This window comes from Lactuca virosa, chromosome 1, assembly GCF_052849685.1.
Source record: "Lactuca virosa cultivar CGN04683 chromosome 1, Lactuca_virosa_CGN04683_v6, whole genome shotgun sequence".
Lineage (NCBI taxonomy): Eukaryota > Viridiplantae > Streptophyta > Magnoliopsida > Asterales > Asteraceae > Lactuca > Lactuca virosa.
Window position 1 is genome coordinate 297987121 of NC_136426.1, and position 23565 is coordinate 298010685.

Here is a 23565-nt window from a genome sequence, read left to right on the forward strand (position 1 = left end):
AAAGCAATCCGTCTGTTCGCTTCAATTTACAGACAATGGCCATTGACTTTTCGAATTTGTCAGTTAACAAACACAAATCGAAAAAAATTTCAGAGCAAATTTAGATCAGACAAACTTATTCAAACTGTTCTTCATCATTGTTCATAATGTTCTTGACTTTCTCTTGAGATTTCATCACCGAATTCAAATCGGCTGAAGAATACATATTAATCGATATGAAATCAATATCTGAAATTTAGACTATCAATCAACTATAAAAGATTAGTAGAAACGAAGGGATGAAATCAGGAACTCAAGAACTCAAGAACAAATGATTAAAGAACAAACGATTAAAGATCAAACAATGAAGAACTGAGATATCTGGAACTGATCGTACAACTAAGTAAAGCATGTGTACAAATCGACTGACCAACAAGCAAATGATATCAGGTCAAAACAAATATGAATGGGCTTGAGGTAATCTGATTACATATGGAACAGTCAAATGATTTGATTGGGCTTCGAATTCATATGAATCGTAACAGATAATAAACTTTGTTTAGGCTCAATCAATATCGATTCGCATGTGTGGATCCAGGTCAAAGAAATTAGATCAAAACAAATTAGATTGGGCTCAATGAACAATATCGGACTTAATATGAGTTACGAAATGAATCAAATGAAATTTTTTTTTTCCAAATGAGTTGAATTAAAGAACAGTAAACGAAAAACAATTTAGGCTTGAATTTTGGTTTAATGAATAGTAATGAGATTTGGTTTTAGGCTTGATCAAAAAAAATATTATTGGATCATCAAATGGGTTTTTCAAGAAAAAGTTGATCCAACGAGTCAAATGATCACAAATCAAAAACGCAACGCACGATTTCAATGAAATTAAGAGAGATCATAGAGAGAGACTCACCAAAAATTGCTCTAATTGCGACAAAAATTGCCAAACCGAGAATCGTTCTTCAAAAATCACCTTGATCTTGAAGACCCGCTCTGATACCAATTGTAGTGACATAAGAACATGGTTTGGCATGCGGAATTAAAGATTGCACAATGAACATGGTGATTTGGGTGTTCAAGAGATGTACTGATTGTATATGGTGTTACACAAAAAGGATCTAGATCTAGACTACATAAATAACACACACTTACACACTCACTTTTACATCTCTCAAGCACACCTCTACAAGTGGACTAAACCCACCTTATATAGAGGTGTCTACATGTCTCTCTCTCACTCTCTATCTCATGAGTCAAAAGGCTAATGCACCACATGCAAGTGGGTTTTATAAAAGTCAAACATTACAAAGTCATTCACGGAAAACTTTGTACCCCAACACACTCCTTTGCAGCAAGCCTCTTGATCTTCAAGCCCCTTTCCACCAAAATCACTTATCTAGGCTCTAAATTGCTTCCAAGGGCTCTCACTCACGATTTAGGGTTTCTAGATCTCAAAAGGGGAGTAAAGAGGCTGGGGAAGGGATGTAATGTTCTTTAAATTGGGCACAACCCCCGGGATTAGGGTTTTTCTCGCCCAGACCAGACTCGCCGAGTCCACTAGCCGACTCGCCGAGTCGGTCACTTACTCTATGCCCCGGATCCCGCTCCGACTCGTCGAGTTCCTCCCTGGACTCGACGAGTTGACTCTTGAGTTAGAGCCTTTCCTTTCTTTTCTTGGTCTTTCTGATTCTGGGTGTTACACAACAGCTGGCCGCGGCCACATATTCAGCTTCTGCGGTAGACAGTGATACACAATTTTGTTTTCTTGATGACCAGCTGACGAGTCTTCCACCCAAAAATTGACATCCACCGGAGGTGCTTTTTCGATCTAGTCTGCATCCGGCATGATCTGCATCAGTGAATGCTTGTAGGCTTAAGTCATTCCCTGCAGGGTACCATAAGCCAAGAGTCTTGCTACCCTTTAAGTATCTTAGAATTTGCTTGGCTACGGTCAAGTGTGATATTTTTGGATCAGCCTGGTACCTTGCGCATACACCTGTTGCAAAGACAATGTCTGGTCGGCTTGCGGTGAGGTACATCAATGAGCCAATTATACCTCTATAAGTCTTGTGATCCACTGATTCGCCTGAGGGATCAGCAGATATCTTATATCCGAAGGCCATGGGGACCTTAGCTGAAGAACAGTTGTCCATTGAATATTTCTTTAAAAGTTCAGTGGTGTATTTCTCCTGATGGATGAATATCCCTTGAGGGACTTGTTTCACTTGAAGTCCTAGAAAGAAGTTAATCTCTCTATTCATGCTCATTTGAAACTTATTGGTCATGAGCTTAGCAAATTCATCCACCATTTTTTGATCAGTTGATCCGAAGATGATATCATCCACATATATTTGTACAAGCATGAGGTGATTACCATTTGCTTTTCTAAATAAAATGGGATCAATCACTCCTCTTTTGTATCCTGACGAGACAAGAAATTCAAAGAGAGTCTCGTACCACGCTCTTGGGGGTTGCTTTAGACCGTAGACTGCTTTTTCAAGTTTGTAGCAGTAGTCTGGGAATTCAAGACTTTCAAAGCCCGGAGGTTGCTGAAGATAAACCTCCACTTTTAATTCACCGTTAAGAAAAGCACTTTTCACATCCATTTGATGAACCTTGATGTTCTTGTGAGCTGCGTATGCTAAGAAGATTCGGATGGCTTCCATTCGTGCCACCGGAGCATACGCTTCATCATAGTCAATACCTTCAAGTTGACTATATCCCTTGGCAACTAGCCTCGCCTTGTTTCTGACGACCGCACCGGATTCATCCAACTTATTCTTGTACACCCATCTAGTACCAACAATAGTATGACCTTGCGCCTTTGGAATGAGCTGTCATACTTTGTTTCTTTTGAATTTCTCTAGCTCTTCTTGCATTGCGGATATCCAGTCTGGTTCTAGTAATACTTCTCTGATCGTTCGAGGCTCGACCGAGGACATAAACACTGCGTAGTGACAGTGATCAGATAAATCCTTGGAAGATCGAGTCTGGATACCTGCGGATGGGTTGCCGATGATTTGACCAGGTGGGTGGTCCTTCGTCCATACGTGTAGACGGGGTTGCAGATGATCAGCAGCTGCGGTAGAGGGAATGTCTTTAATATCGGAAGGAAAGTGGTTGGAGATGGTAGTTCCCCCTGGACTTGAGAACATCCTGTTGAATTGTCTTGAACTGGAAAGGTGGGATTTGAATTTTCTTGGGCAGATGGTGAAGGTTCCCCTGGATTGCAGACGGGAGTTCCCTTTGAACCTGAGAAGGTTCCCCCTGGATTGCGGATGGGAGTGTGATAATCCTCGAGTCTGTTCTTGTGTCAATGTTCTCTATGTTTTCATCATCCGAGTCCGAAGAAACGTTTGATGGTTAAAATTCTCTGCGGATAGGAATTGGAGCTGCATCTTCTAGTATTGGAACTTCTAGTACTGAAACCTCGATGGTTGTCGTATGGTCCGGAGTTGAGTTTTCCCCCTCAACCGGCAAGGTGGAAGTATTTAGTGATGCCTCATCGGACGGTGTAGGACACGATACGTCAGCATGCTGCTGTAGAGCTTCCGGGGACACAAGAACTTCGGATAACTTGCCTGTTTCTACAGGGTCGAAGAGATCGTCATAGTTTACTTCAACTAGGTTTTGTGGACCCGAAGAAGCAGTAGTATCACTTTCTAGGATTTTTGTGGTTTCGGTTGATGGAATGGTGTTGCGGATGTGATAGTCATCAAATTTCACATCGAAGCTTTCAATGATTAGCCTTGTGCGTCTAATGAGAACCCTATAAGCAACTTTGTTAATGGAGTAGCCAAGGAAGATGCCTTCATCAGACTTCGGTGCGAATTTATTAAGGTGGTCTCTGTTGTTGATTACGAAACATCCACACCCAAATATATGGAAGAATCGGGCATTTGGCTTGCGGTTGTTAAGGCCCTCATACGGTGTTTTGCTGAGACATTTACACACAATGCTTCGGTTCTGCACAAAGCAAGTTGTGGCCACCGCTTCGGCCCAGAAGTAGAGAGGTGTTGGATTAATGTCTAAGTCCATAACTATATTTGGTATGTACTTGACCCGACCCGACATGGTCCATTTGGGTTGCACTTCACCGGCACAATTTATATGGATAGTCTTTTGAGAATAGTATATTTATGATTTATATTAATATATTATAAGTTCTAATATATTAATATGGAATCATATTATTTAATTAGTATTGATCAAGAATTAATTTAGAATTAATTAAGTGATCAAAAGGAACTAATTAAATATGGACTCTTAGATATATATATGTAGTGGGCCAAGTTCATTTAGGTTGGGCTAAGTCTTCATGGATAGTCCATGGAGCTTTAACCCATGGATCCTAGGAAATGAAAGGTCATGGGTATTAGGGTTTAACCCTAATCCTCCACACTATATAAAGGGTCTTATGGTTCATGAAATTTGGGGCTAGTGGCTAGTGTGCATACACTAAGGAGGGCAATAACCAATTTCATAAGTGTGAGCCAAGTATCCATATTCTCTAAAGGTTTTCCAAGGTGTTTTGGTGATTTGTGATTCCACTTGAGGCTTCCACACTATTGGGGCTAAGCTCTTAAAGCTTGAAGACATCAAGCTACATCAAAAGGTATGTCATCTAACTAGAACTTTGTAGTATAGGTGCTTCATAATATGCTAGTTAGGATGAAACCTTGGAATATTTAATATTTGCATGTATAATATTGAAAACATAGATCCAAGGTTTATAGGGTTGCATGTACACCATAGGAGTGTTAGAATGCTCAAAACCCAACAGTGGTATCAGAGCCTAGGCTTGTTTTCTTGTTATACTTGCAAAATCTGCTTAAAAATCGAAGTTTTTTTGCTGTCTGAACAGCAGACTCGCCGAGTCCATAAAGGGACTCGACGAGTCCAAGGCAAAAAGCATCCAACTCGTCGAGTTTGTTCATGCACTCGACGAGTTGGACCCCCTGACAGCATATCTTCGAGTTTTGGTGTTGGAATTGGTCTAGAATCATTATCTTAAACTGTTTTGGACTTATAAAAACTATTTTTTGATATGACAATGATTATGGTAAACCAATTTCAGAGTTGTTATCAACATTTCAAGTTTTATATGGTTAATTTTATGATTCTTGAAATTGTTGATATGCATGTTCTTGAACTTATGAGCTTAGATGATCATAGGATTTATGTGTAACCTTCTTGGTAGTTTAATTCTTGATCATTATGTGTTTTAATGGAGTCCATAACTTGTCCTCAAGTTATGGATAACCAAAAGTCACAAGTCATTAAATCCATTAAAAGAACACAATGGTTACATAAGATGAAAAGTCACTCATTTTAATAAGCCATTAACTCATAAGTTATGAGAAATGAAAAGTTTTGAAAGTTTACAAAACTAGCCCTCAAGTTTTGGAACATGTAAAGTCATAATTAAAACTTTAGTTCCTATCCCTAGAATTTTAAAAGTTAAAATTCAACCCTTATACTTTATAATATTATAAGTTTAATAATATTTATATATGTATAAGAACAAAAGTCGTCTTACCATTAGTAGGCCTCATTCACGAAGCCGGTCTATAAGGAGGTATAGGGTTACTGCCTATAAACTGGCAGTTTAATGGGTGTCCACTCTCACCCACCGCTTCCTTGACCGGTGGAGGGTCGTTAGCCGAACGGGTAGGACAAGGACTATACTTCTCCCTTCATTAAAAGTGTTAATGATAAATACTAAGTAACTAAACATTTATAAATTCCCAATCTTAGTTACTTAGGAAAATGTGAATAAGGTGCTAATCCATGAAATTACACTTTGCACTTTGTTTAAGCCGTTAGTGGAGCGTGTGTGGTTAACCGGCACACTAACCTGGATTTAACAAGGTAGGCAAAGGGTAACTTAATATTTATCATAGTATCGGTGGAGCGTGTGTGGTTAACCGGCACATAGATTGAGGGGTAAATATTAAGGGTACCAAGTATATTTGCATGGTTAGTTCACACCTTGTTTTGTGATCCTCGGCATCCCAGTCACAAAACCTGAAGGGCACACTCGAGATTGAAACATGCCATTGAAAAGTTCAATGAATCTCAAAAGAATCTAGGAGTTTCAAAATCAATTAAAACCTAATAATACATTTCGTTTATCTTAGTGGAAATTGGTGAATCGTCATTCACCTACCTTCAAATATTTTATAGCTTGGATTACGGCATCCCTCTTCCAAGTTATAAAATAGTTTGTTGGGTCCTAGCCTTAATATTTCATATTGGGTGTTATATTAAGGACTTAAATCAACTTTACTTGAATTTCTCCCATTGTGATGTCTAGTTTAGACAACAATGATCTTCTCAAATCAAGCTTTCCTAATAAATATGACTTCCCGAGTTTGTCTCGTGGAAGTCATACTTCTCTTCCTCCGCCTCCTCCAATCATTCTCCCTGGCCCACAAGTTTAAAGACTTGAAAAGTTCAAGATCACTCAATCCCTACTCACAATAAAACATAAAATTGGAAGTCCTGTGTGCATTCGTGTCTTGGGACCGAAGTCACAGATAGACAGGTTGAGAATGTTGGGTGTCATTGTCCTAAGGAAGTTGGCTATTGACTGGGTCTTTCAGTCACTTCCTGAGTCATATAGAAAGACTACTATGTGACAGGTCACGACATGACCCTAATGGATCTTTCTTATTTGTTTATTGGTGCTGAATCAGAAATGATTTGGTACAATAGTCAAGCAAATATGGATGGAAGGTCTATTTCTCAAACTTCCATGGACATGGACAATGGTAACATTGGAAGTCCAGGAAAACTTTCTCTTCCCAATGGAAAGGGATCGGCCTTAGTCAACTCGGTTTACCGGAAGGTAAAGAGAAAGTCTAAGACTGGAATAGCCTTTTGTACCATTCCCAAAGAGTCTATATGTTTTCATTGTGAAGAAAAAGGGGCATTGGAATCGAAGCTGCCCTCCCTACCTGAAAGGAAGAAGAATAAAAAATTTTGACTCTACTTCAGGAAAGTCCACTATCTAACTCTATTAAGCTCCCAGTTGATGATTCTTAATACAAAATGTGACTCGGTTGCATTTTGATATTTAGTAGGATCAAGCAAAGGGAAGGAAACTTAAAGAAAGAGTATGCTGAATCTGATCGCGAAGATAGATTTCTATCGCTTGGTTGAAGATCGGATTCTTGAGCTACTTCTTAGGAGTTATGATAGATTGCTAGGAAACATGTAACAGGATAGTTTTCATTTCAAGTTACATTGTAAGGAAAAAGTTTTTCCGCAATTTTGAAAAATAAATAAAAGGTTGTTTTACTTTATTTTATATCTCCTTACAGTGGCATTCATGAAAACTTGATGTTTGTATGTTTCTAGCAATATTGGAAATATGAGTTTGATTCTTTCGTTTGTGGTAGTGTCTAAATTTACCAAATAAGGAAAGATTCTCATCACCCAAGTCTCAAGTGGACCGAAACTTGGAATCATGCAAGTTGTTTAGTATGATGAATGAGAATTTTCATTTTTGGAAAATTAAGACTAGTTCTTTGTTCACATGTATATGTGACTCAAGTAAAGGACTAAGGGATCAAGTACACATTCTTGTGCACTAGCCAAAGTCCACCACAAAAGATGGATAAGACTATTCGTCATGATTTACTAAGGTTTAGTAAATATGATTATACTTACAAGCCTAAGTATAATTCTGAGACATTGGAAAAGTTCCAAATGTATGGCAGAGCGAATAAGAAGAATCAAATTAGGCAGAAGGATAAAAGTTTCTCAAATCTGAAAAGATGGGAGAGTACTTTAGTTACATGTATATATGACCATGTTAATGATTAAGAGACCTTATCACAATTCATCCTCTAAGTGCATTATGATAGCTAAGAAGAGGAATCATGAATTGTTGAAGTGGTTAAATCAATAAGATGAGTCATACTTAGTTCCAAAACAATTCTTAGAGTTATACTCCAAGATTGTAACTTGAGTGACACGTCTTAAAGGAGGTTTAAAACACTTGTCAAATGTAAGAGTAAAAGTTTTCTACTCTTGTACATTTGAAATTGGTAATTTGTGATGTTTTGGATAAAACAAAGACCAACTAAGGCCAATTGTGTTAAGTGTCTGTCTTGATTAGAATCCACACTATCTCTTGAATATTTGACAAGAAAGTCTTATAGGTCAAGAAGACAGTGGGAGTCTAAAAGATCCTGATAGAGTTTCAAAAACTAATCAAGAATAAAAACCTGTATTTCATCACTAGCACACAACTAGAGGTTTATAACCTATTGTGTTGACATTTCTGTGCCCATTCCAGTTAAGTTGGCTAGAACATTTGAGTTCTACATGTTCTCAATTGTTTACATAACTACTTGGAAGCAATGGCAGGCCCTTGTGCTGCCAGGTGGCAAGAAGTTAAGATTGCATAAGTTCGATCCATATGAGTTAGGATTTGTCACTAATCTAGTCTTGTGATTATGGTTTTGACAAATTCACGTGGATAAGAACACATACACCATAAAAATCTAAAGGGTCATAAGGTTTCTCTACGATTCATGAAAAATGATGGTGAGGAAACACTTCCACCAAGTAGATTTTAAGTAGATAGCAATATTTGCATTCTCAAAGTCGTTAGTAGAGCACACTAACATGGACTTATGAGAAATAGCAAAGGTCTAAACAATTAAGAATATGATTACGGCATCCCTTTTTATAGTTCTGAAATTGTTTAGACACACATGTGAGCTATCTAGGATAAGGTGTATGTGTTTTGATAAAGTCTTATCAAAGCAATCTAGTATCATAAATCTGAACTTTGGTAAGAATGTCAATAAAGTATTGACTTCTAGAGGTCCAGCTGTTTTCTGGATACATGTCAAAGCTAGTGGGAGCATAAGTGTTATGCTAATAATCATCATGTTAGTGGGAGCATGATAATTATGATAAGTATTGCAAGTTAGCAATGTTAATTAAAGAAAACAAAAAGTTTCAATTCGTGAAGTTGCAGGGGTTGAAAAAGTTGTTTTGCTATAATTAAGGGAGAGGAAATTATACTTCATTTCAATTCTAAAAAGCTTAGATTGAGTTTATAATCATTCTAAAGAGCTTATATTGAGATTTTAATCACCTTTAGTCAAGAATATATATATGAATTTCATGTTAGATTGGTTGAACTTAAGAAAATTCTATATATATTGCGTTCTCAAAATTCGATTACGATTACGGCATCCCTTTTCATAGTCAAATTTTGAGAATATGGCAAACAAAATTTATTATGGCAAAAGACTGGTCTAGAACCATGTCTTTATGTGAAACATCATGAATCGTGTCCCATTTGCTTTGGGTACAAGATCGATTACATGTGCTATAATATTTATCCTTTCTAAATTTTCCAAATGCCTTGGGGCATTAAGGAGGAAAATGTCTAGAATTGGATATGACTAAAGTGATTAAGCAATTGTCGAGGACAATCTAAGGTTCTACCAAAGATTGGTTGCTCAGGGACAGTTGGAAGTATAGTGTTAACTCTGGGAGGACTATATTGACATAGTCTGAAAAGAGGCAACTCTTGTTCAGAAGTAGTAGTCAAAATGGGAATATGGAGTTGTCTTCATAGGTGGAAGCAATCTGTGTAAGGTTAAAGAAACTTAATGCAAAAAGCATGTTCAAAGCAATGCGCTTTGAATTTGAGACATCGTTTCCATGGAATTGCTCTCCATTGGAATACTCTGTAATGATTGTTGCCAAGTCTTTGTGGCTTTGTGCATAATCATTACAAGAGGAACAGTGCATATAAGTTTAAAATCTAAACAGATTTCGATAAATGATAGGAATTTGGAATTCTTACATTTAAGACAAGGATTTGGGAGTGTGAAAAAAGAATCATTGAAATTATGTTCAATTGATCTAGTTCACAAAGAAAAGGATCACAGACAAACATAGAGTGCATACTTGGTGTATGGCAAAACTATTGTTTAGAAAAACATAGTGTACATGCTTGGAGCATGGGACAACTAGTGTTTTTAATTCAAGTATAAAGTTGATAAAACCGAAACAATGAATAATGAGTAATCAATATGGTGATAAATAAAAGTGTTTATTTATATTCATAGGGTTTGATACCATATTCGATTCATTTATTCTTGTGTTTCACTTTGCATGTTTTGACTTCCATAATAACTAGGTTATTCTTCCGGAATGACTAAGTTATTCAAACCACCCATAGTCGGTCATATGTTGGAAGTATATATGAATCAAGACTATCATGGGTTGGCTTGTAGAGGTCCAAGTTGGTGGACAAAGTTGTGCTACAACACTCATGAGTGCTCATAAGTTCTGAGTATTGGATTCAACCCGCGCTCATTTGAATCACTTCATGGATTTTATCACGAGTGATCATGAGATGATAATATCTTATATTCTTCAAACCTAGAGATATGAGTTGTTACTATGAGTTGACAGTACCTTGATTGCACGAAAACGCATTGGTAACTCGATGTTATAAAACGTGCCTTTGTGTATGATTCAACAAGTAGCAGAACAAGCCATATGAGTCGAAGTTTATCCATTCCTTTTACCTTCGGGATAAAAGCGATATCTGTGGGCCCCTCGATGATTTAGTGATGACACATAAACACTGCGTAGTGACAGTGATCAGATAAATCCTTGGAAGATCGAGTCTGGATACCTGCGGATGGGTTGTCGATGATTTGACCAGGTGGGTGGTCCTTCGTCCATACGTGTAGACGGGGTTGCAGATGATCAGCAGCTGCGGTAGAGGGAATGTCTTTAATATCGGAAGGAAAGTGGTTGGAGATGGTAGTTCCCCCTGGACTTGAGAACATCCTGTTGAATTGTCTTGAACTGGAAAGGTGGGATTCGAATTTTCTTGGGCAGATGGTGAAGGTTCCCCTGGATTGCAGACGGGAGTTCCCCTTGAACCTGAGAAGGTTCCCCCTGGATTGCGGATGGGAGTGTGATAATCCTCGAGTCTGTTCTTGTGTCAATGTTCTCTATGTTTTCATCATCCGAGTCCGAAGAAACGTTTGATGGTTAAACTTCTCTGCGGATAGGAATTGGAGCTGCATCTTCGAGTATTGGAACTTCTAGTACTGAAACCTCGATGGTTGTCGTATGGTCCGGAGTTGAGTTTTCCCCCTCAACCGGCGAGGTGGAAGTATTTAGTGATGCCTCATCGGACGGTGTAGGACACGATACGTCAGCATGCTGCTGTAGAGCTTCCGGGGACACAAGAACTTCGGATAACTTGCCTGTTTCTACAGGGTCGAAGAGATCGTCATAGTTTACTTCAACTAGGTTTTGTGGACCCGAAGAAGCAGTAGTATCAGTTTCTAGGATTGTTGTGGTTTCGGTTGATGGAATGGTGTTGCGGATGTGATAGTCATCAAATTTCACATCGAAGCTTTCAATGATTAGCCTTGTGCGTCTAATGAGAACCCTATAAGCAACTTTGTTAATGGAGTAGCCAAGGAAGATGCCTTCATCAAACTTCGGTGCGAATTTATTAAGGTGGTCTCTGTTGTTGATTACGAAACATCCACACCCAAATATATGGAAGAATCGGGCATTTGGCTTGCGGTTGTTAAGGCCCTCATACGGTGTTTTGCTGAGACGTTTACACACAATGCTTCGGTTCTGCACAAAGCAAGTTGTGGCCACCGCTTCGGCCCAGAAGTAGAGAGGTGTTGGATTAATGTCTAAGTTCATAACTATATTTGGTATGTACTTGACCCGACCCGACATGGTCCATTTGGGTTGCACTTCACCGGCACAATTTATATGGATAGTCTTTTGAGAATAGTATATTTATGATTTATATTAATATATTATAAGTTCTAATATATTAATATGGAATCATATTATTTAATTAGTATTGATCAAGAATTAATTTAGAATTAATTAAGTGATCAAAAGGAACTAATTAAATATGGACTCTTAGATATATATGTGTAGTGGGCCAAGTTCATTTAGGTTGGGCTAAGTCTTCATGGATAGTCCATGGAGCTTTAACCCATGGATCCTAGGAAATGAAAGGTCATGGGTATTAGGGTTTAACCCTAATCCTCCACACTATATAAAGGGTCTTATGGTTCATGAAATTTGGGGCTAGTGGCTAGTGTGCATACACTAAGGAGGGCAATAACCAATTTCATAAGTGTGAGCCAAGTATCCATATTCTCTAAAGGTTTTCCAAGGTGTTTTGGTGATTTGTGATTCCACTTGAGGCTTCCACACTATTGGGGCTAAGCTCTTAAAGCTTGAAGACATCAAGCTACATCAAAAGGTATGTCATCTAACTAGAACTTTGTAGTATAGGTGCTTCATAATATGCTAGTTAGGATGAAACCTTGGAATATTTAATATTTGCATGTATAATAGAGAAAACATAGATCCAAGGTTTATAGGGTTGCATGTGCGAAGTTGAGCATAGATCTGGTTGCTTCTACTAGAGTGCGGTTCCTTCGCTCTACTACCCTATTTTGTTGCGGTGTGTAGGGAGCTGAGAAGTTGTGAGTGATGCCCTTTGAAATCAAGAAACTATTTAAGAGATGGTTAGTAAACTTGGTTCCATTATCACTTCGGATGCGTCTTACTGGTAACTTAATCTGAAGTTCAATTTCCTTGATGAAATTGATCAGCATCTGCGGAGTTTCTGATTTGAGTCTTAAGAAAGAAACCCAGGTGAACCGTGTGAAGTCATCAACTATAACCAGTATGTATTTCTTGTGATGAAGACTGGCTACAGTAGATGGACCGCAGAGATCAATGTGCAAGAGTTCCCGTGGTTCAGAAATTGAGGAGTCAATCACCATGGGGTGACTTGCTTTGGATTGCTTTCTACATTCACATGCAGGACATAGAGTATCATTGTTGAACTTGAGGATTGGAAGACCTCTGACTAGTTCTCCGGTGACCAAATTGTTGATGTGTCTGAAGTTGAGATGAGCTAGTTTGTGGTGCCATAGCCAGCTGACTTCGGGTACTGCTTTGGATAGGAAGCATAAATGTGGTTTGCCTATGATCAGAGACACGTCCAGAGGATACATAGTACCTTCGGATCTGGACTTGATCAGACATGTGCTCCTATCGCTTGTCATTACATAGCAAAATTGGTCATCAAATTCAACTCGATGGCCTACCTTACATAGTTGACCAACATTGATGAGATTGTGTTTAAGGCTTTCTACATAAGCAACCTTTTGAATAGAGAAGTTTCCCGTAGTAAGAACACCATAACCTCGGATTATCCCATTCGCATTGTTGCCGAAAGTGACATTTCCACCGTTGCAAATTGGCCTGAAGTCCCGAAGGTATTCTAACCTTCCGGTCATGTGTAAGGAGCAGGCACTGTCGATTAATCATTCTTCTTCTTGTTCTTCCTTGCACAAGGCCTGAGAATTACACAGTTAGTTTAGGCATCCAAACTAGTTTGGTGCCTGGGACAAAAGATGAGTTTCTGAATGATGCATGGACCGAGGTTGCAGGGACTGGTTTCGTATCAACTTTTAATCCTAGTCCTGGGTGTTTGTGAGTTTTTGGAGTGTTGCGATTATTAGAAAAGTTACGAGATTTCTGAAAAGGACCAGATTTGACATGAGATGAACCATGTTGACAATTACATTGACATTGACATGCTGAAATTTTTGTCTTTTATTCTAACACTTTGTTTGGTCAGCGGTCTAAATGATGAGGTAGGCTTGTGACTGGTCCGAGGTTGGTAGGATCTGACATTGGTGCTGTTGGAATTTGAAAAAATTTGTTTCGAAAAAGATTTAGCACGTGTAGATTTTTTGGACCTTTTTGTTGGGTTTGGTAAAATGCCCTTCCACTTGTTAAAATTTTGATGTGATTTTAAAAGTGTTGGAGTGGGTAAGATACCCTTCCATTTTAGATCATCTGAGGAATAAATTTGAAAACCATTGCTTCGAAAAGACCTTTCTTTCTTTTGGGTTGTGTCAGATGAGTTTGGAATGACTGTTGAAACTGCACATTCCTTTTTGCATGTTTTCTTGATGGGAGAGTTTTTTGAAAAATAGTGCGAGAAAACAAACTTTTCTGGACTCTTAGATTTTGGAAATCTGATATGTCTTTTGTTTTTAGAAAAGATTTGTCGATTTGTGCCTCGGGATCGAATTTCCTCTTTGAAAGCCTTTTTTGCTAAGGTTTTTGGAGAACCGCAGTCATTGGTGTTCAGATGCGGTTTCCTGGAAACCTTTGAAAATATTTGAAAACGAGGGCTTGATTCATCCGAACTTGAGGATTCAGTGTTTTGAGAGCATTGACCCACTTTAAAGTTTTTTATGGGTAATTCATGATGAATTGGCTGAAGGGTCACAGAGCTTTTTATTGAGGACTTCGGTAAGGATGATTTGACTACCGTAGAGTAAGACTGAGTTGGGACTTCAGTAGGAATTTTGTGGGACATCTGAGGCTCATGACTACAGTGAGAGACACTGCGGTCTGAGGACAGAGATGGGAAGTCCTGTGAGACTTCGGGACTCTCTATGATAATTTCTTCATCAACCACTGATGAAGTCTGAGAATTTGGATAGATTGTGCCACAGATAGGAGTTCGATCACTTGTGTGACCCGAAACCTCAGGCACAATTTCCTCAATGACACAGTTATTACTTAGATTATGAAGTCTACCGAAGTGTTTTCTGATGTCTTCGGGAAAGGTTTTGTCATTGACTGGGAAATGAAATTCTCGGTCCGGAGGGACATACAGTCGATCTTTGTTAAACCGGGGTGAGGAATCCTTTGCGGTAGGATATCCATTGGACCAACCCCAATTGTATGTATTGTCCACAGTTCCATTATTCACCAAATTTTCAATAGCTTCACTTTCATTGAACAGTTTTTCTATTAATAGATTTAAGCGTACAATCTCACTCTGAGCTAAATCTCGTTGGTTCAAAGCTATCTCTAGTTGTGTTTCACTCAACATTCTTGCATCTTTTTCTAACTCTAAGTTTAGCCATTTTGAGTCTTTTGTTGTCCAGTCATCCTCTTACATGGAACATCTCTTGGGACGCTATGTTCTTCTCATCTAAAGCTTTGTTATAGTCTGTAAGGACCGCATCACATGTGTCATTAAGATTGTCTATGAAGGGTTGGTAGTCATGCATGCTATAGTTTAGAGTTTGAATCATGAGTTTTACCTGGTCAATGATGCTTAGAGTTCCATCCTTTGCCATGTAGCAGTAGTTCTTTTCCAGCTTTGTAGACCCATCATCATCCGCAGTTGCCAGCATGCAGATTTTTCCATTTCCTTTGACACTGCTAATGGCTTCTTCTTCATCTCCGGATGACCAAACTTGATGGTCTCTTTTGACATGGGCTACGTATGCCCTGGCCTTTTCCTTTTCTTCCAATTCTTGAGCCATTCTTAGGTAGAATGCTCTGTCTTTCATTACATTTGCCTTGCAATCTTTTGCAAAATGATTCTCTTTGTTGCACTTGTGACAAATCACAACATCACTTTTGTCTTCTGAGGGAGTACCGGAGTTAGTGGTTTGGATGGAATGCCGTGGCTCCTTTGGTTGAGTATTTTGAGATTGCGGTGGTGGATGAGAACTTTTGGGATATTGAGAATGGTTATTCTGCGGGTTGAAGTTACGGTTGAATGGAGGTTTGTTGAACTGCTGATTCTTACGAAAGGAAGGAGGTGGTAGCCGGTTGAATTGTTGACTAACAAGAGCAATAGCCTTCTGAAATTCTTCTTCATCATCATACTCTAAGTCGGCTTCGTATGACTGTGGAGTAGTGTCATATGAGGGAGAGTAGGATTGATTATGTGGAGCTTGTGCTATAAGAGCAAGTGGTCCTCCGAAGTCAGCACAGTCTCTAGCACCTCTCTCAGGTGCTCCTCGTGCTGCTCCTCTGTCTTGGAATAGACCAAGATGTCATCAATGAATACTATCATAGACCGATCCAGCATCGGCCTACACATTCGGTTCATGAGGTCCATGAACGCGGCTGGAGCATTGGTGAGCCCAAACGGCATGACCACAAACTCATAATGACCATAGCGGGTCCTAAAGGCGGTCTTCTGCACATCATCATCTCTGACCCACATCTGGTGATATCTGGACCGTAGATCAATCTTGGAAAACCAAGATGCTCCCCGAAGCTGATCGAACAAATCATCTATCCTCGGGAGTGGGTAACTGTCACACCCCCAAACCAAGGATGGCGGAAACGTCCAGGGGTGGAGGACTTCATGTATAGTATCACAACAACGAATATAATAGTGCTCAAAGTAAATACAACCATCATAAATATAATTGAAAAGGTTACACCATGGAATAAGTTTACATGTTTCAAAATCAATTACATTATGATGATAAAATGAAACGATTGACGATTTATCGTCCCATCCTCAAAATGCTGTTGGTTTTCCTGTTTCACTGATTTCCTGAGAATACAAGTAGTTTTGAAAAAGTGTCAACAATTAAGTTGGTGAGTTCATAAGAGTTTTGTTTGAGGAAGAAACCGTTTTCCTTGTAAAAGCGATAGAGTTTGGTTTCCAGAAAATCCAATATTTTCTTAGTTAAGTGTGAGAAGAATGTTCCTATGTTATGTGATAATGAAACCTAGAACGAACCATAGATCCCTTCTATAATCGTCCAACGTATATAAGTTATATAAAATTTAAGTTAAATAAACCGTTGAATATAATGGGTCTGCCCTAGGTCCACAACCAAACAAGGAACATGAGATAAGGCGGGCCCACCAATTCTAAGTCGATTGTGACTAGATTCTTATATAACTCTAGCATATACACTTAGCAATTATAGCTGAAGCCTAACAATTCTAGACGTAATGTAGTTTTAATAGAGATATGTTTCCAAAGAAAATCCGATATTTTCCTTAAAGCGTGAATCGTAAGTTTCTATATTAATAATTAGCGCATCCTAGAATTTTCTATAGTTTCCTTCTATAATCTCTAAGTGTATATATAAGTTATATAAAATTTAAGTTAAATAGACCGTTGAATATAATGGGTCTGCCCTAGGTCCACAACCAAACAAGGAACATGAGATAAGGCGGACCCACCAATTCTAAGTCGATCATGACTAAATTCTATATAACTCTAGCATATACACTTAGCAAGTATGGCTGGAAACTAACAATTCTAGATAGAATGTAGTCTTGAAAACCAAAGACCGAGACTATGTTTATCATAATTCATCAAGTAGTGGTAGTGGACATAAACTATACATATCATAATTCACCAAATAGTGGTAGTGATAGTGAACATGAATTATGCATATTATAGTTTATCAAATAGTGGTAGTGGTAGTGAACATAAACTATACATATCATAATTGACCAAATAGTGGTAGTGATAGTGAACATGAATTATGCATATTATAGTTTATCAAATAGTGGTAGTGGTAGTGAACATAAACTATACATATCATAATTCACCAAATAGTGGTAGTGATAATGAACATGAATTATACATATTATAGTTTATCAAACAGTGGTAGTGGTAGTGAACATAAACTATACCTATTATAATTTATCGAAATATTTGTAATGTTATATGCAACCTAACTATACCTATTATAGTTTAGTATGTTTGTTTGTGGTGTATAAGAACCTTTTTCTATGTAAGTCGAATGTATAGCAAAATATAACTATGTTTATCATGCCTCGTTTTGTACTATTGGTAATGATGGAGGATTCTTACAATTCAGTAGGTATTTTCTGTTATACAATTATTCCCCAACAAGAAACACATGTAAAATATGAAATTCTCAAAGATTAACACTTTGCTCAACATGTTACAAAGTGTGTTGAAAGTTATAAGCTGTTATCTAGAATTTTTATTTTTCTACACTGTTTTAGAAAAATCATAGAAAAATTATACGAAGTCGAAAACTGAATCCGTAAATTCTGAGAGCTCACAAAATGTGTCTAGTTTATTCATAATTTTTATTATGATTTTTAGAAGTCTTTAACTTGTGTTAAAATGTTCATATTCACAGACTGGTCCGAATTCGTTTCTGGAATGATAGATAGTTTTGTAAAAATCACCATAAATCGTAGCAAAATCGTATGGAGATGTGCAAATAGTCATTTTAAAGATATGAAGCTGAACTATTTGCATATTAAACAGTTTTGAAAGATATTAAGTTTAAGATAGTCAAAACAGTCCGTGAATAAGACTCAACTTTCCTGATGGAAGCTGTTGTTTGAGTTTAGTTAAGTTTTTGGTGTTTTAACTTGTATTCCCCCCCCCCCTTAAAACTTGAAGAAAACATGAAAATGTAGGGGTATGAACTCACCTTATATGTTCTTAGAGGATGGATGTTGGAGAAGAGAAGTGTTCAACTCAAGAACACTTAGAAGATGCCTTGATGAATCGAGAACCTAACATGAAGGTGACGATGTTTGTGTAAGATTCCTATGATTTTGAGTAGAAGGATGTGTAATAATCATAAGAAGAATGAATTATACTTACCAAGAATGGAAGAAAGCTTGATGATCAGCCTTGGAAGTCTCGAAAATTGAGAGAGAATGATGAGAGAATTTGGAGTGTGATCCTTGGAGGAAAAATGAGAGAATGAAGGAAGTGTGAGGAGAGAGGGTGGGTTGTCCAGCTCTTAGGACGTGGGAATGGCTAGAGATTGATGGAAAAGTATAAGGAAGTGACTAGGTATGGTGGGAAGGGGTGTGGGTTGGTCATGGAGTAGGTATGGGTGGTTGCTTGTGTCATACACTAAAGCAAAGTCAACACTCCACCAATAATATCCCACCCACTCTTCTTGGATAAGGATTATGCCCCAAAACGTGATTAATTAGGAAATAAAGGGTTTTATATATTAAAATATGATTTTGGGTGAAAATCCCGTGTTAAAATCTCGAAAAACGGGCTCAAAACGCTAAAAATATTAGGAACCGGGTAAAAACTGTCAAAAGCCGAAGTTCTGGCCGAGGATGCGAAGGTTCGGCTCCTTAGGAGCTTAGAACCGAAGGCGAGGCTCGGTAGTGCATGGGAACCGAGAGTAGAAGAGGAACCGAGAGTGGAGGTTCGGCTGCGCGGGTCGCTTCTCGGACCGAAGGTCAAGCCCTCTCAGGCCGAAGGTGGGAAGGAGAGAGTCTCGGTTCGGATTTGTCAGAGGACCGAAATAGACCGACCGCTCGGTCCATTTCGGTTGATAGGGTTTCGGTTCTCAGGAGGTTCGGCTCTAAGAGGTTCGGCTCCTAAGAGGAGTTTCGGTTCCTAAGAGGAGTTTCGGCTCCTTAAGGCTGTTTTTCGCGTAGACTTCCGTTTTCGAGCTGTTTTCGTCAAATTCGAGGGTCGGGATGCCCCGAGTGATTATAAAAAGTTGAGAGAGATTTTGAGAGAGATTTGGGAGAGATTTGTCATACTTTGAGAGATTTGGCATACTTAGAGAGATTTGGGAGAGATTTCACATACTTAGAAAGATTTGGAAGAGATTTGACATTCGTGGAGATATTTCTCATACAGAGAGAGATTTGGGAGAGATTTCACATTCTTGGAGAGATTTCTCATACAGAGAGAGATTTGGGAGAGATTTCACATTCTTGGAGAGATTTCTCATACTTAGAGAGATTTGGGAGTGATTTGACATTCTTGGAGAGATTTCTCATACATAGAGAGATTTGGGAGAGATTTCACATACTTGGAGAGATTTGGGAGAGATTACACACACTTGTAGCGATTTCTCCTACTTAGAGAGTTTTGGGAGAGTTAGAGTGGAAGAGATTGGGAGAGACTTCTTTTGTGACCCTTTTGAGTGTTTGGCTCCGTAATTCAAGCTTTGTACATCCCGTTAAGTCTCGTTATGATTGTTATATGCCCCTGAGGGTTAAGGAATAATGTTTTATCAAGTAGTTTCATCACTTGCCCTGATTAGGGTTTAGAATTTCCGAACACGTGAAAACTCTAAGTGATACTTTGTATTAAGATTGCGAGTTGTTCAATAAGAAACATAATGGAAACCCTAATGTACAAGGGTTAGATGAGTTGACCGGTTTGACTTGTTGACTTTAGTTGACTTTGACTTGGCCAAAAATTGACGGTTGTCATAGTAACGGTTCTTCACCGTTACCTTACTCAGCTCCCGGTAGTCAATGCACATACGGTGCGACCCGTCCTTCTTCTTCACAAACAGCATCGGGGCTCCCCATGGTGAACTGCTCAGCCTAATAAAACCCTTGTCTAGCAGCTCTTGCAGTTGCGTAGACAACTCCTGCATTTTGGGAGGAGCCAACCGATACAGTGCCTTGGCTATCGGAGCCGCACCAGGAACCATGTCAATCCGAAACTCAACCTGTCTCTCAGGAGGTATCCCAGGCAAATCCTCCGGGAATACATCCGGGTACTCTCGTACCACCGGTACATCATCGACCATAGCCATACCCTTATCCCGGGTATCCATAACATAGGCGACGTACCCCACGCAACCCTGCTGGAAATAGCGCCTCGCTCTCGCTGCTGAACAAAGAATCGGTCCGCATTGCGGCCTCTCGCCCTGAATCACTAACTCTCCCCCACTAGGAGTGCGTGTCACACCCCAAAACCGGAACGGCGGAAACGTTCAGGGGTGGAGGACGTCATATTTAGTATCACGAGATATGTATATGGTAAGCAAGTAATGAACAACCATTTCATTTAGAAAGAAAGTGTTTACAATGTGTGTGTTCACAAAACATAGAATTCATAAACAAATAACAAAACAAGACTTGAAGCTATAATGCTCCATCTTCTTATTTCCCAGCACGAGCACCTGTCTAATAGTCTCCTGAGAATACAAGTTATTTGAAAGAGTTGATCAGCAATTAAGCTGGTGAGTTCATAAGATTTTAGTGATGTGAGTAAGCTGTAAAATGTGGTTGAAAAGGTATATGTAAAAGTGGTGTAAGCTGTAAGTTCTGTTTTGAAAAGTTTGCCTGTTCCTCTAGAAAATCCTATATTTCCTACTTTGATGAAAGTTAAGTAAAATGACACTACAAGCCTTTCTATGGGTACTAAGTGGGTACAAGTTATATAAGACTCAGAGTAAACAAACAATCGATTGTGCGCATCTGCCCTCAGCTCACAACCCAACGGGGAACAGAAAGTAAGGCGGATAGCACACATCCCATTGGTTGTTAGATCGTTGTCATATATAACCCTGATGTATTCACTTGTTACTCATGGAGTTAACTGCAATGGTTCTTTTATATCTAATGAAAAGTTCTTTTAAGAAAACCCTTATTTCTTAATATAAAATGGTGACCACAGTGACTACTTTTATAATAGCTTAGTTTATACTGCTATATATAATCTAATATCGAATAGAAAGTTAATTGAGTGAATCTGCCCTAAGCCCACAACCCAATGAGGACAGGAAGTAAGGCGGAAAGCACACATCCAACTACCTATTGGGTATTAGTTTTATATATAGACATGTTGTATAAACTAAGGTATTATAGAGTTACTCACCTAAAGTTTTTAAAATTGAACTGGTTTAATAAAATGGATTAAACCCTTTACTGGGAAGTTTCTAGTTTTGTATACCAAAAGTACTGATTTTGGAAAGTATGTTTTGTACTAGAAAAACTGTGATTGACTCTGTGTTCTATATCCTGACCCATACTTGGTACCCTTATGATGACTTAATGTATACTAAGCATACATATATATATATATATATATATATATATATATATATATATATAGAATCGGGTAGATAATAGATTGGGTGAATCCGTTCCAAGCCCACAACCAAACGAGGACAGGAAATGAAGCGGAGAGCACACATCCTATTAGCTGTCGGGCCCTATTGGTATATATGTATCCCTTGATGTATACATTAAGGAATCATAAGACTAGCATTATGGTCCAATCCTTTAATTGTAGCCTTCTACCAAGGCATCTTCTGTTTTGTGCTAGACTCGACTGTTCCATTTGTCGATTGTAAAAAGTATCATTTCCCTAGTTTATAACTCAAAAATGGATTGAGTTAACCTTCAAGTGGTACTGACACTTTATGAAAGTATTGGGAAATGAAGTACACAGCTGTCGTATAATGACAAGCGGATGTACTAATAACCTAAAAACATATTTGTTTTATTACGGTCATAATGTGAAGGCTAGAACCCTTACTAAACGCTCTCCCTGTCGGGAGATTAGGGGAACTAAACACGACCTCTGCAAATTCTTGCAAGCTGTGTAATTCACATTAAAGTTATATGATCATGTATACCCAATATAACTATCACCTTTTGTTAAAATAATGCGTTAGTGATTCATTGGTATAATTAGATCTTGTATTGTGTTCTCATGCTATAGCAACCTTACTTGTTTGTTCTATTTGTTTCTCTTTATTGTGTGTTCTCTCTGTATGGTATTGTTTGATTCTCTTCACTATGTGTTTGACTCATGTAAGAACTGACTCTTTGTGTGCTTCATTGTACTAGAAGTAATGAATAGCATTCTCCTAAACTATACCTATTATATTTTACTAATGTTCTACTTGGACTGTTATTGAAAAGACTCATTTATCTACTAAGTTATGCTTGTACTTTAAAAATAGAGTTTTGTATAACTAAAAGTAACATAACTTTAAAGGAGTTTTGAAATGTTTTGACAACTTATTAGTGACATAAGTAACATTTTGAAAGATGTTTATAACAAACATTTACACAATTATCATTGTGTTCAACTTGTATTCCCCCCTTAAAACAGTTAAAAGATTCATTACGGGGTATGAACTCACCTGATGTGGGTGATTCAAACGGGTATGCGTGTAAGGATGAGAAGTTCCACGAATGATGTCCCGAGACACAAATAAGTCCTAAATGACATATAAGGACACATATTGACATGAATATAGTGTTTATAAACAACCATATGAAAGGAAACGCCTTCCGGGACTAGGAAACACCTTGATCAAGTGTTGGAATCATATGTGATTCATCGAAGGGAAGTGAAATGGCATCAAAAGGTGTTTACGGTTTTGTGACCATCACCTTTGGAGTTTACGGTCATAAACCCATGAGTTTACGGCCGTAAACTCATGGTACTCCCACCATTTTGTGATTTGAAGTCCTAAAAGTCATAATGAAGCATCCTAACTTCAAGTCTAAGCCTTTGGAAGTGTTTGTGGCATCAATACACTCCTAAATGGAGTTTACGGCCCATGGACCACTTCTCCATGTGTTTACGGCCGTAAACCCATATGGATGATGGTCTTTTGATGTTTTCAAGTTCCTAGCACATCAAGGTAAAGATCTAAACTAGTTTGCAAGGCTTGGTAGGGACTAAGGCACACATTGGCACCATTTTTAGGGTTTACGGTCCAAGAACATCTTGGACCGTAAAAACCTTTGATCTTGACTTTCTTGGGTGTTTTCTTGATGTTTAGAAGTGTAACAAGGCTTATAGTACTCTAGGATAGAAGTACTTACTAGGTAGAAGCTTGAAAAGGTGCTAAAAGTCCAAGAACACTAGTGTGTGTTCTTGGTGTTCTTGGTGAAACTTGAAGATCTACACTTTTGGAATGATGTTACGGATAGAAGTGTGTTAGATCACTAGATTAAGGTAGA